Raw genomic sequence first — 13,868 nt, forward strand, 5'->3', positions numbered from 1 at the left:
TTTAAGAGACTGGGCATACAGTACTGTAGCCTGCGAAATCCATGGTTTGTACGTGAGAAAGGAGTCATCCAAGGATTTTTATGCCTGATATTATATGTAACTTCGAAAGGTGGTGTAAGGTTGGATAAAGTGAGGAAACATTTGTTATTGTAATGGACAGCCTGTTTGTATTTCATCCCAAGATTATAATTATGTAAGCTCGGCAGAGGCAACACCTCAAATTCTGAAAAAAGTTCTGCAGTGTGGGCGTCGTATGAAACGTTTGCAATACGGCGAAGCGCTTTCTTTTGCAGTAAAAATAATTTACTTATGTTTGCTTGAGATGTGGGGCCCCATACAAGATGGCAGTAATTTAGAGGGGGGGTGAAAAGTGCGTTGTATAGGAGCAGTTTCGTTTTGGTGGGGATAACATGTCGCAGTCTGGAAAGAATACCGCAAGCCTTAGCGAAGCTTCCTCCTACGCGTTGAACGTGTGTATCCCAAAATAAATGTTCATTGAAAGTTACTCCCAGGGTTTTGACTTCTTTTAGAACCTCTACTTTCTCGGATCCAAGGTGTAGGTCCAAATCCGAAGTAATGTTTTTTTGTGCAGTTGAAAATAGTACAGCTTTCGTTTTTCTTATGTTTATTTCAAGGGCGTTTACCACACACCACTTCAGCAAATTTTTAAGGGTCATATTGGCTGAGTTTGAAAGTTCATTTAGGTCATCAGACTGAAAAAAAAGGCTGGTATCGTCAGCGTAGATAACATAATGGGCACATTCACTAATATTGAATATATCATTTATAAAAATATTAAATGAAATAGGCCCGAGAGTGCTACCTTGCGGAACTCCCGCTGTTACGTTCCTTAGCGAAGATCTAGTTTATTTGATCCTGACACATTGTTTTCTGAAATTCAGAAAAGACTTTATAAGTTCTACAGTAACGCCACGAAAACCGTAGTGTTCTAGCTTGGTTAACATAATTTCGTGATTTATCCTGTCAAAATCTTTCGACAAATCGATAAAAATGCCTAAAGTAATTTTTTTATTTTCGAATCCGGTAAGTATGTGTTCTTTTTGAGTTTGCAGGGCGAGTTCTGTAGACATACCTCTTCGGAAGCCAAATTGTTTCGGTGATATAGTGCAATGTTTCTCACAGAAGGACACAATGCGGTTACAAATTATGTTTTCCAATCCTTTCGACATTACAGGCAATATAGAAATAGGTCGATAATTGCCAAATTCATTTTGGTTTCCTGATTTAAACAACACCGTAACTGAGGCGTGCTGCATATTTTTTGGAAAAGCACGCGTGGATAGAGATAGGCTGAAAATATGGCAAAGCACGGGCACCAACAGGTCAAGTACAAATTTTAGCGGTTTTATTTGAAGGTCATCAATATCGCGCGCTGTGCTATTCTTTAGGGACATAAAGACTGAATAAACCTCAGAAGGAGTAGTTGGCTCGAAAAAGGCCGAGTAACTGTTTGGTGGAACCAAAAACTGTTTTGAACCGCTTGTATTAAGACTTGGCACTAAGGTTGTAAAATATGTATTGAAACTGTTCGCCAGATCGACACCCTGTATCGTTCTATCACCGATTAATAATTCAAGTTTTTCAGCCTGCCTTGACCCACGGTTTAGGAGCTTGTTTATTTCACGCCATATGACGTCATTACGGGAGAGACAAAAAATATTATCAAAGAAAGTTTTCTTCGCCTTACGCAGGAACTTCTACACAAAATTGCGATACTTCTTAAAAGCTTTGAAATCATCCGGCTTCTTTGTTTTGATGAACTTCGAAAAAAGGGAGTTTTTCTTTCTAATAATTTCAAGGCATTCATTTGTTAACCATGCTTTCCTTATTTTTTTAGATTTTCGTACTCTCTTTAGATTAAAGCAGTTATGATAAACTTCCTTCAGACTATGCATAAACGTGTCATAAGCCTCGTCCGCACTGTTTAATTGAAATACTGGGTTACAGTTTGTTCTTTCTATTTCCCTCCGGAACTTTACTAAATTTTTGGCACTGGTGTCTTGCGCACTGTGTAATTGGAGATCAGCTTTTACTTTTCCGAGTGTTTCGTTGCGCTTAAGTTTTATGATACATGTAAATGGGAAAATGATCGCTCAAGTCCGACATAATAGTTCCAGATACTATGCTATCAGACATGTTATTTGTCACAAACAAGTCCAACAGGCTTTCAGAGTGGCAGGTGATACGCGTAGGCTGCGTAATCACATTCTTGCACGAAAAGGAATCGAGTAGCAACGGCAAATCTCGAGATATTTTTGTTCACTGCAAAAGATCAATATTGCGGTCACTACCTATTATATCTAGGTTGTTCAGAGACACAAAAGAAAGCAGCTTTTCCAGAAAAGTGTAAAATTGATCCTTTTTCCCATCGGGTGGGCGGTAAACGACCGACAAAATTAATCTATTGCATTGCAGTGTCAGAACTTCAAAATCTGATGTTATGGTTGAAAAATCTGCTAGCATGCTGCATGCCAGCTCATTTGATACCAGCTGCAGGGTCCATTTCTGGTGTTAAATACAACAGAATATTCAGAATCGAGCACTAAATTTGCCAGAAACTGCAGACCCATATCTGTCCTACCAGTGCTATCAAAGGGTTTCAAAAGATTTATTTTGGCGCGGCGTGAAAGCTTTTTTTTCTAAGCACAACGTTTTGTCCGAACGCGAGCATGGTTTCCGGAAAGGCTGCTCCAACGAGTCTGCACTGCTCTTACAGAAAGATATAATATTAAAAAACATACAAGCCTTCAAACTTACACTTGCAATTTTCATCGACTACAGCAAGGCATTTGATTCTCTGCATCATGAAATTCTTCTGCAAAAGCTTTACAAGTATGGAATCCGTGGTGTCTCGCACGCGCTTATGCAATCCTATATGGCGAATCGGGAGCAACGTGTTGTGCACAATGGCTATCAGTGTTCATTTAGAGAGATATTGTGCGGTGTAGCGCAAGGAAGCGTTCTGGGACCGGTTTTATTCAAGGTTTATGTTAATGATGTAATTTCTGTTGATAAACATGCCAAATGTGTGTTGTACGCAGATGATACTAGTTTATTTGTTAGCAACACTGACGCAACCCACCTGTTTACTGCCGCCAATTCTACCTTAACACAATGAACCCAGAAATCCTGCTCACGCGCCTCCGCGGAGAGCAGCGCCTCTGTCGGCCCGTGGCGGCGCGACGCTCCGTAACTGAAGGGAGCAAAAAATGAAAAATCAATGACTCCTCACCCAAACCAGGGAGCTCGTTGCTCTCCCGGTTATATGGACAACAGCTTTCACTCTCCATTCCTGTGCATCTTCATTCCTGTAACTTGAACGATGCGTGTTACTTGGGCATATAACTTTTTTTCAATGGCGTCTGTGGGCACTCTCCGAGAAATGCACCACTTAGCTCTATTAAATCGAGCATTATGTCGCTGCAAGATCAGTTATCCAATTGCCTATCCAGGGATTTGAGTACTGCGGTAGTTTAACTTCAAGACGCCACAAACTTCATCATGATTGGTTCTGAGAAAAATGTTACTGGGCACTTTTTGTCTGGAGTCTGATGCCAAGTTAAAGAGCAGGGATGTGTGGTGCCCTCTCTCGCAGGGGCCGGCATCCTCTACAGCTCCAATAAATTGAAAGGTGATTTGTAACAAGCAGTATGGCTTGTTATTGAGAATGGCGGTAAACTGAGTCTAGCGGTACTCTTTACAGAAGTGAGACTTCCCATACGCACTGTTTTTCTGAAGATGAATGCAGCTGCGGCGTGGTTTGCCAGATAATTGCATTGATTCATGTCGGAGGGAAAGCTTCTACACACACGTAATTTCAAGCTACATCCAAATCCAAGAATTGTATTTTGTTGTACAAAAAAATAGGCCATATTGTTTAAGTTAGAAACCAAGCCACCATGACTTATGCAAAAAAAATCACATAAAATTAAGGTCTCTCCCCTAAACTCAAACATGCCTTATTTTAGCGCTATAATATCTGTAAAGTTAAGTTTGTGCAGTCATTATAACACAACGCCGGGCGGTTCTTCATAGTGTTTTTTTTTTATTTACAGACGTTTATTGAAGTAAAGCCGAAAATGCCATGGCCACGTGGTCATTGGAAAATATAATCAAATTTGCCGGTTTACCACGGGACTTCGCAGTACGCGACAACAAGCTATTTTTCGTGTTTATTGAACCCTCGCCCACCCCACGAAAATGAGCGAATCTACAGCAGACGCCACCAAAAAATTAACCATAGAATATCTGCGACAGATAATGAAATCAGTTTGGCTTTATAAGAAGCAGTACCGGCTGAAGCATGTACGAAACAAAAACGATATGCTGAAATTCTAAAGGTAAACTTTCGAATATAAAAAAGAGTATCACCTGAAAGAGATATAAAACAAAGAGAAAGTGCTTAAAATATTATGAAGGTAAATTATGAAGAAAAAAAAAACAGAGTAGCGCCGATTGAGGGCAATCGCAACTGTAGTTACCTTCAGGGCACAATATCAAGCGAAATATAAGCGGTCAAGACATTTCGGTATTGTTCAATCGGTGCAGTACAAGGCTATACGCGACCTTTTTGTCTTGGATCGCAAAGCAGAAAAGAAGGCTCTCACTGGCAAAAAGAAGCACGAAGGGGGGAAGTTAGCGGGTAAGAAAAGAGCACTCGTGGATTAATCGCCCATAATAGATTGGTCGCACTGGAACCGAACCGCTACTATTGAGCTGACACGCTTTCGGAGTGAGGGCATGCTGGAGGCAGCGGGGCGAGGCGAATCCCCGCGTGCCACTTGCCCCGATGCCAGTTTCGCAGACCCATTCTCCCGACGGGATATTATGGCGCATCATTTTCTTTTCAGTGTCTATAATTTCATAAATTTGAATAAAGTAAGACTAGACGATCTTCTCAAGAAGATGATTGGGTCTGCCGCTTTCCCAAAGTAGTACTGGAGCATTATTCCTTCTTCCCTTTGCTGCGATAATTTAGGTGTGTTCACAATACCATTGCGGTAAACACTTTCTCCCCCCGCTCCCCCCCCCCCCCCCCAACCCCAGCCCACTCCTCGCTCGGGTCGAGGACATGTCGGTACACGGACAATTCGGTCTACGGACGTTTGGGTGCACCAACGCTTCGGGGCGGAAGCTTTCCGGCAAACGAATTATCTGTGGCTTACTTGTTTTAAACAGCCAGTCACATTTCCGCGTAACTTGGGTTATGGAGCACAACAATCTACTGCAGTGCTTGCACATCTACATTGGAAGCCATTTTTAATTTTTGCCAGTTATTTGTATAAATTGAGCATTTCGGGTTTAGCACGTTTCCCCATGTCGCATTTCCCCCGTCGCAGGTTTCCCGACCCGCTCCCCTCGTGTCTCAAAATCCCACTGTCCATAATCCCTGTCTTTCTTCCCCCGTGTTGCGCCTCCCCCGGCCGCGAAAGCCCTCTCCCTGAGCTGGAGAGGGAAGCGACCCTTTTAGTGGTAACCAGCAGGGGAGCCCCGCCTGGCATTGTGCGAGCTCGGTCCGCCTGGAGGGCAAAGATGGTCGTGCGTCCCTGCCTGCAAGTAAAGAAAAAAGAACTGCAGCAGAAGAATGAAGTGTCTGTCCTTTGTGGCGAAATTTAAATGCTTCAGTCTGGCCGGGTCGTCAGTGTTAGGCCTGGTAAAGAGAAGGGATACTTACGAAGGAAGTAAAGAAGGATGTAGAAGGAAGGCAGGAAAGTTAATGCGGCTAGAGCCTAGTGACTTAGGTTTTCTATAACAGCACGGAGACGCGGTGACTGCTTTTCTGATGGAGGCGAAAAGCAGAATCGCCCGTGTGTACGAGATTTCGGCTCACGCTATAGGTCCCCAGGTGTTCAAAATTAGTCCGGAGCCCTCCACTACGGCGCGCCTCAGCATATGCGTTGCGTCGGCGCATTAAACACTACAGTCGAGCATGGAACCTACACGTTGATGACCCGTACTAAATTCGGGCTCATTGCTAGGTCCTGAAGCACATGTGGCCGCATGGCAGGCCAGTTACTCTCCAACATGCCTAGAAAAAAACTATCCTGAGAGTCATACGCAACTGCATTTCTGTGGATTAACTGAGGAGAACACGGAAGCTGGCAACACAGCAGTTCCGGAAGTAAAACGAACGTCCACCCATCGTGACAAAAATTTCCCCAAGGCGCGCATTCCAGAAGTTGTGGAAAATCTGATTTGCAACAATTTGTAAACACTGTCTGTATGTAGCCCGTCTGCGTGCTCACTTCAGTAAAAAAATTCGAAAAGCCTATTGTGAACTTCGTTAATTTTTACCCTGTCCTTTCCCCCGTTACATGCAAATATGTTTTCAAATATGTTTTCAAAAAGGCCCGTTCTTCCTCCACGACAATATCCTAGACGTGTCCGCAAAAAAAAAAAATAAAAGCTGGAGGGAACAGTGTTCGCTAATTCTTTTTAGCATGACAGCCCACCCTACGTAATACCACAGTCCCCGTAATACTCTCCGTAAAATTTGCTGCATTTTGGGGGGCTACCGTATGTTTTTTATGTTTTGGATATTCAGAGTATGCATGTAATTTATGTAATTTTATTGTATGTAATTTTAAAAAAATACATAAAGAAAGCGTTAGACCGTCGCAAACGCCAGTCAATTGTCTTATCTGATTTGCATACCACAAAAAAGGGCAAATAGAAATTAACAACCTGCCGTAAATAAAAAAAAAACGTGTGCTAAAGAACGAGTTGGCTGCATAACAGGTGTCCCCAGGACGAGATATTAAACAAAAATATATTGTTGCGTCTTAGTAGACGGAGGTGTAGACAGCAGGATGGAGATGTACCTATTTATTAGGCGTAGCGCTACACTGAAGAGTAGATGCAGCACGGCGAGTCTCAGCGAAGAAGGCTGAATCGTTCAGCCCGCGAGCGGTGAACCCACACACTTGCGTCGTCGTCTTCGAACACCCTGGCTGGCAAGGAGAGGGAACGTCACACTCGCTGGGGATTGTACACTAACACTGCACGGCGTTCAGGCATACCGCAAGCAGGGGATCGCTGCTTGATAACTATCCACGTGACAATATAAATATTAAATTCTTAAAAATACCTGGCAAAGATCAACCATGGCATCACTCAAAAAATAAAAGTACTGCTCCAGATTGTTGTCCACACCCACGTTAAGCGGAAATAAAAATATTACGGCTATCTCATACAGGGAAGCACCGGATATATCGGTCGGCTAAACGTTTGCGCAGCAAAATGTCCGTGCACCGAACTGTCCGTGCACCGAAACGAAACGCCCGCTCACCGAAATGTCCTGCACCGAAATGTCCTAGACCCCTCTTCGTCAGCCTTCCTATAATGATTTGAGGCTGTTTAACGAGAACTGCCATTCGAAGTCACCTGTAAAAGTCAGGTTATTCGAGCTTAAATACCTACACTCTCTTCGTCGTATTAAATAGCCTCGGTCTTTGTTGAATGTGTCCACGATCTATTTTAAAATGTGAGGACGTTACGCTCAGAAACAGTTCCTGGCCGAGGTACGCATTAACTTAAAACTCCTATAGTCAGGGAAGTTCATCGAAAGCCGTTTTACAGAAAAAGTTCAAAAGTGTAGCGAACTGGGCCAGTTGGTACAGATTCAAAGTGGCGAAACAGCGCGCAAAAAACAAGGACGAAAGGAAGAGGACAACAACACGAGCGCTGACTATCAACTGAAATATTTATTACACCGTGAAAAAGTACATAAGAGCGTGCGTGATCATAGCAATCTTGACGTATGTCTCACATGTGCACAGAACAGCCACTCATTCAACAACTGTCCAGATAGGCTACTTCGCAAACCAGTAGCGATATGGACGGGCAACTAATACAATCATCTGAATTACTTTTCATACAAAAGGCTTCAGCTATCACCCTCGTTCTCCTATCTTTGTGAGTCATTAAAGCAGTAGTAGCATTAAACAAGGGATAGCATCCGCAAATCTTACAATGCGATGATAAATGTGACGTGGGCGTGCCCTTGAGGGAGTTTCGATGTTCGCGCAAGCGCTCATTGAGGCATCTCCCCGTTCGCCCGATTTACTTTCTTTTGCACTTCAAAGAAACGCAATACACGACCGCGAACATCGAAACTCCCTCAAGGGCACGCCCACGTCACATTTATTATCGCTGTAGCGAAGGGCCGGTGCAGAGTGGTGGCCAATCCGCCCGAACTAGTGGCGTAACGTTTGCGCAAGAGAAAGCGGCATCGAGGCAGGGGAAGAAGACGAGGAAGGAGCTCGGAAGCGGTCGGGCAAGACGACAGCAGGACGGCACCCTCGCGGTGTAGGCCCGAGGTCCAACCGGCACTTCCTTCCAAGTTTCCGTGCGTCGCGGTGTAGGCCCGACGACAGCCCTGGACGCCGCCGGGAGAAGCCGGGGTCCTGCCCAAGAGTGAGCGGTGTGTCGGTGACGTGGAGCGCGGGCAGCGAGGCCTCGCCGTGGCGCAGGCCTGAGCCCTTCCATCCCGCCGCTAGCCATCGGCCACCGTCACATGGTTGTCCAGCGAGACACCTCTAAAACGACTCCAGTAGCCTCCCCGTGGCCAGCCAAGGAACCGCGTCTTGCGAGTCGTCGCATCCACACCATCTCGTCTCGGCGATCGCCGTCTGTGAGCATACGACTCCTTTCATGACTTTGTCCGCCGTCATCTGCACCTTCGTGCTTCCGCGTGTAGTCAATCTGTGTGCTGCAGTGTCTATTCCGGCTTTGTGCATTATCTAGCTAATATATATGTTGTGTGTGTGGGTGCGAGAGCGCAGTAGTCCAGTCTCGTGACTCTCTACGCGGTCCGGCCCAACATTCATTACAATCGCATTGTAAGAGTGGCGGATGCTATCCCTTGTTTAATGCAGTGTTGTACGGAACGGCGTTACAAGGAACGGCGTTCCTGGAACTAGTTCCTTCTTGGAGGAACGGAGGAACGCCAACGTTCCATTAAGGGTCGGTGAAACTGTAACGGTAACTTGTTACGTTTTTGAAGGAACAGCAGGAACGGCGTTCCTGACGTTACATCGCGAGGATTTGGCTGTTTTTGATGCCAAGGCTCGAGTACAAAAATCCACAAGTCTTTACTGCGTTTCTCCTCCTATAAGCTGGTCAATTTCCCCGTCCTTCAGCCGTAAGTGCTTCCTCGAAGGTCAAAGGCAGAAGAATAACCACGCAGCAGGCCGCAGCTTGTGCTTGCTTTCATGCTCGTTGAACTTACACGGCGTTCGACGGGTGAATAGCGCAGCCGCGAGAATGCTTTTCACCTTTCATGGTTTACCTGGGGAGGCCAGGACGCGCGTCTGCCTGATAGAATTAATCCCTGGCGGGGAAAGATTGTCTAATACGGGATTCGGAGATTTCGGTGTCGGACATTTAGGTGCAGGACGTTTCGGTGCGGTCATTTCTGTGCACGCACATTTTGGTGCACGACGTCTTGGCCCAGACATTTTTAGTCACGGATGTCCCAGGAATTCTTTGAACATTTAAGCTTTAATATTGTAATTACGTGACTTGATACGATTTCACGTTCGAGACTTGTGCTTGCGCCGCTGTGCGTGGAAACGAACGCTAAACCCTGGCGGAGCAGTGCCACGTAAAACCCAATTTCTGTAGTAGATGGTAAAAATTAACGTTGTTAATTTACATATGCAAATTAACAACGTTGATTGGTCAAACGGTTGAATGGATATCCGTTCAACCTTTTTTTTTAATCTGTCGGCCTGGGTTTTCGCGCTGTTTCACGCCACGTTGTATACCTACGGGCCCGGTCACAATCCGTATTCAGATCAATTGTTTACATCGTAAGTTTACGTTATCTACTCGCCTTACGAGAAACGTAGACATGATGCAATAAAACGTTTGTCATAGTCAAGTCTCGTTGAAAAAGAAGTGCCAAACGTTACGTACGGCAAAATTTACCTAACGAAAATTAGAATGGTCTTGGGAAAAGTGGTCATTATTTGGTTGACAAATTGCTGGTTTGTGTTGCAAGTACCTAGGCTTGTAGCACCTTTATCCTCGCAAAATTTAGAATCGCCGGTTTTCGAAATTTTGGAAAATTAAGGCCCTATTTACGATTAGCATCATGCGAGTAACATTAAAATTACTTTCTGTCGAAAAGAAAATCAGCATGGAAACAGAGTGCAGTGAAATCGGCATCACGGACATTTTTATTGCATGCAGAAATCAAGTTGCACATTTTAACACTTTTTGGGGAAATTAGTCTGTGTACAATAACTTACACTTTGCACTTTTCTGGGCTGGCTTGTTGTCCAACACTTCCCTTTTTGCTTGCTCCTCCATCAATTTGCTAGTGAAGTTCGTCAGAAACGGCACACTTTTGGGGGAACACAGGCTGTGAACAATTCGAAACTCCACTTTACACTTTGAGTACTTTTCTGAAAACAGGCTTCTTGTCCAGCACCTTTCTTTTCGCTTCCTCCTCCGTCAGCTTGCTGGTGAAGTTGGTACGAAATGGCCTCATAAACTTCCTCAAGAGCAGCTTTAGGAGAATAGTCCTGTGGGGAACGCTGTTGTCTACGGAGCACACAAAAAAGCTATTTTTCAGGAGTGATGGGAGCACCATATCTGAAAACTTCTTCAGCGGCTGTGGCTGCTTCAGCAGTGCTGTGGTCACTTCAGAAGCAGCCTTCTGAAGTTGGCTCACAAATCCAACAAATGTCAGACTCGGGTAAGACATTCCCCCTCTATCTATGCCTGCAACCAAGTCTGTTGTAGAATGGTTACTCGGTGCCTGCAAACTGACACGGCATCCCTCGCAGTCGACGTTGTCTTGCACAGCTCGCACAAGGAAGCCAGCGGTCATAGCTAGCGTGCTCGACCGCAGACTTGGCTGGGGTGTTTGTGCGAAATTCAATGTAGGCAGATTAGGATTAAGGTGTTTTTTCTTTGGGGAAGGAGAAAAAGCCTTAGGTACCGTCTTGTAAAGTGGACTTCATGCAACTTAACCATTTAAAGTCCCTACTATGAGGCAGTTCAACTTGATTGAGCCTTGACACTAATTTCTGACAACTGCCTGTATCCTTTTTATTAGTCTACTGCAAAACCATCCGTCTCCCAAAACCTGCACAACATAAAAGCTCGCGAAAACTGAAACGTCTGCGTAGCATCCCTGGGCATTGTGCCAGTGCACCAAGGTGTGGGCTCAAGAGCTGCTTGAGGGCCTCTCCAGGAGGGGCTGGCATCACAGCAGCAGGGAGTTTTGACACCTCGCCAAGGGAGCCCACCACACTTTCGACGTTGGCGCTGGCTGATGAATGAATAATCCCTCTGATGAGGATCTTTTGGAGGGCTAATAGCACTGCAAATGCATCTGTTTGATCGTTGGACCCATTCAACTGCCTGATTGTCGAAAAAAGTGGCTCGACTTCATCACTGGCAAACTTTGCCGTAAGCACAAAGTGGAAGCCTGAGCTCAGGAGATGCCTAATGCACAGCGCAGTAGACATCGTTGTCACTCGCAGTGCCTCGTAGGTTTTCTCTGTCAGAAATTCCACCTTGTCAGAGGCAGCATCTCTCCATGCCTTGAAATAGTCAAGGAACTCCGTTTCGAGCCATGAGAGCCTGGGGAAAGAAATATATGTGCAGCATAGCAGTCTATATCTGCCATTAGGCTAACTAAAAAGAGAAAGCATACTAAACACTGTACCCTGAATGTATCCATTCTAAATTAAACACAGCAAATATTAAAAAAACTTTAAAGCAAGCCTCAGACAAGCTCACTACTGTATCATGTGAACAAGTCTGAGCCGGCATGATTTAGAGTAGTGAGTACAGTACCATATCAGTTGTTGATGATTATACTTCCACCAATAACAGCTTTGAAAATACTACAAGCCATTTATCATTGAGATACCGCTCATCATCTGCTCTGTAGAACGGCATCCTCATCGGTTCCCTTGAGGTCCAGTGCAGTGTTGTGCTTCGGATGTTATGCAGTACAAACCACTAGTACACCAATTTCATGAACTCTACAGTTGGTAGACAGTTCTGGAATCCAGCTGTCGTAAGAAGACATCCATGCTGTTTCAGGAATCTAAGGACTGATATTACCTAAGGAACAAGGAACTCATCAAAACATTGTAAACTGTTCATTCACGTGCACAACGGTACAAGACTCAAGACATAAATTATCAATAATTATAGCTTCTGGACAAACATTGTACCTGAGGAGAGAAAATGGAAACTGCTCATCCAACATTCATTTTTTCAAAATTTGTTGGCCATAAGTGCTTCTTGGTCAAGCACCTCACCATTTTGAACACCCTGCTTCTCTTGGATCTTGTAGAGAGAGACCTATGATAGACGGAGAATATTAGTTCAATAAAACATAAAGTAGCCAAGTCAAGATTGTGGTTCATTTCACCTCAGGTAGTCAGGGAGGACAAGCTTTCCATCGATTTTGAAAACTCTCCTGGTCTCAAGAAATTGTGGCCTGATGTTTTGATCACATGACAATAGTGACAAGACAAAAACAACTTTCGACTGGGATCAAGAGGGTGGCTGAAAGAAAATTTCGACACTGAAAACTCGTGCTGCAATTTATACCACAGCATAAAAAAAGTGCTGAGTGCGCACAGTTGTACTTACGTCACGGCTGGCTGTATTGAGCCGCCTGAAAGGCTTGAAAAAACTTGCAGTTGGAGGCGTGATTGTCTCCGACAAGCCGCACAACTTGAAATCGAGCTCCCTCCACAGACTCCATAACCTTCATCGCAAGTTGCTGGAGCTGCTCTCCTGTGAGACCTTTGGTGAAGTAGTAGCCTACTGGTAACCTGTAAAGGAATTTTTGTATGTGCCCTCAAACTACGTCAGTTGCAACTAGACACAAGTGAAAGACAAGTACTTAAATACCTGTAATGGGAAGACAGCCCTACAAATACAAAGCAAAGTAGGTGGTTGGCTAACTCGTCTTCAAGGCCATACTCTGCCTCTGCACCACCCAGGTCTACGAGGCCATGTACAGAGTCCGACTGCTTTTGGTACGTCGTTGCTTGTTTAATGGACATTTTGTCCATTACAAGGGAACCACAGCGTACCTGGAAACAGTAATGCCAAAATAGAACTGAACCTTTCTTTATCACGACTGAATATTGCCACGAACCATGTATTGTTTATTTATTGTTTGTTTCTACTGCCGGGCCACGCCCGGCTGTGTTATCTGCGTTCCAAGCTAAGCGCGGCTTCCATTCTTTATTTTTATGCCGCACGGGCTATCACATTCAGATAAGCAGACTGTTTCGCCCTAACGTCGCTAGCCCAGAATAATCTTCTGTGATCTACAATGTTCTGGATGTGAATCGACGGTTCCAGAAACACTTGCGCCGAAAGATAAAAGCCTGCAGAGCAGACGCCGCGGCATTCGAATTGCCGGAGCTCGCCTGCACGCGTCACTTTGTTGACTGCCGCTTCGCCGCATCTGTATTCTTTGAGTTGTTAGGGGAGCACAAGTTCGCTCCAATAAGCGTGTTTTCCTTGAAGACAACTGCGTCGTCTTTGACTTCGTGAGAATATATTTACCTGCTCAGAGTGATGTTTTGCCTCCATGTGGAGTCTCTGTTTGATGAGCGAAGACACCACCTCTTCAGTGTTGACCGACTGGGGAGCGTAAGGAGGCCACTTTTGCGGAGCAAGTTGTAGCCAGATGGGGATCTGGCGTGCGACAGGATACAATTCCGCACGGTCTCCTCACGCCAGCGGCCCTTTTGCAATTCCAAGAAAGACAGTTAAAAAGTGCCTTGGCGTCATCTTCCAGCTTTTCCTGCAGGTTAATTGTGATTGTAATCACAACAATCTTAGGCAACCATTAGTAATTT

At 44.8% G+C, this 13,868-nt stretch overlaps 1 pseudogene; it reads right to left on the reverse strand.

Annotated features, from left to right (window-relative positions):
* Positions 1-10,283: 10,283 nt before the first annotated feature.
* LOC144166994 (uncharacterized) lies at positions 10,284-13,636 on the reverse strand (annotated as a pseudogene).
* Between the last annotated feature and the right edge of the window lie 232 nt (positions 13,637-13,868).

Source organism: Haemaphysalis longicornis, unplaced genomic scaffold (assembly GCF_048455015.1).
Source record: "Haemaphysalis longicornis isolate Haplotype H1 unplaced genomic scaffold, Haemaphysalis longicornis Haplotype H1 scaffold_2, whole genome shotgun sequence".
Taxonomy (NCBI): domain Eukaryota; kingdom Metazoa; phylum Arthropoda; class Arachnida; order Ixodida; family Ixodidae; genus Haemaphysalis; species Haemaphysalis longicornis.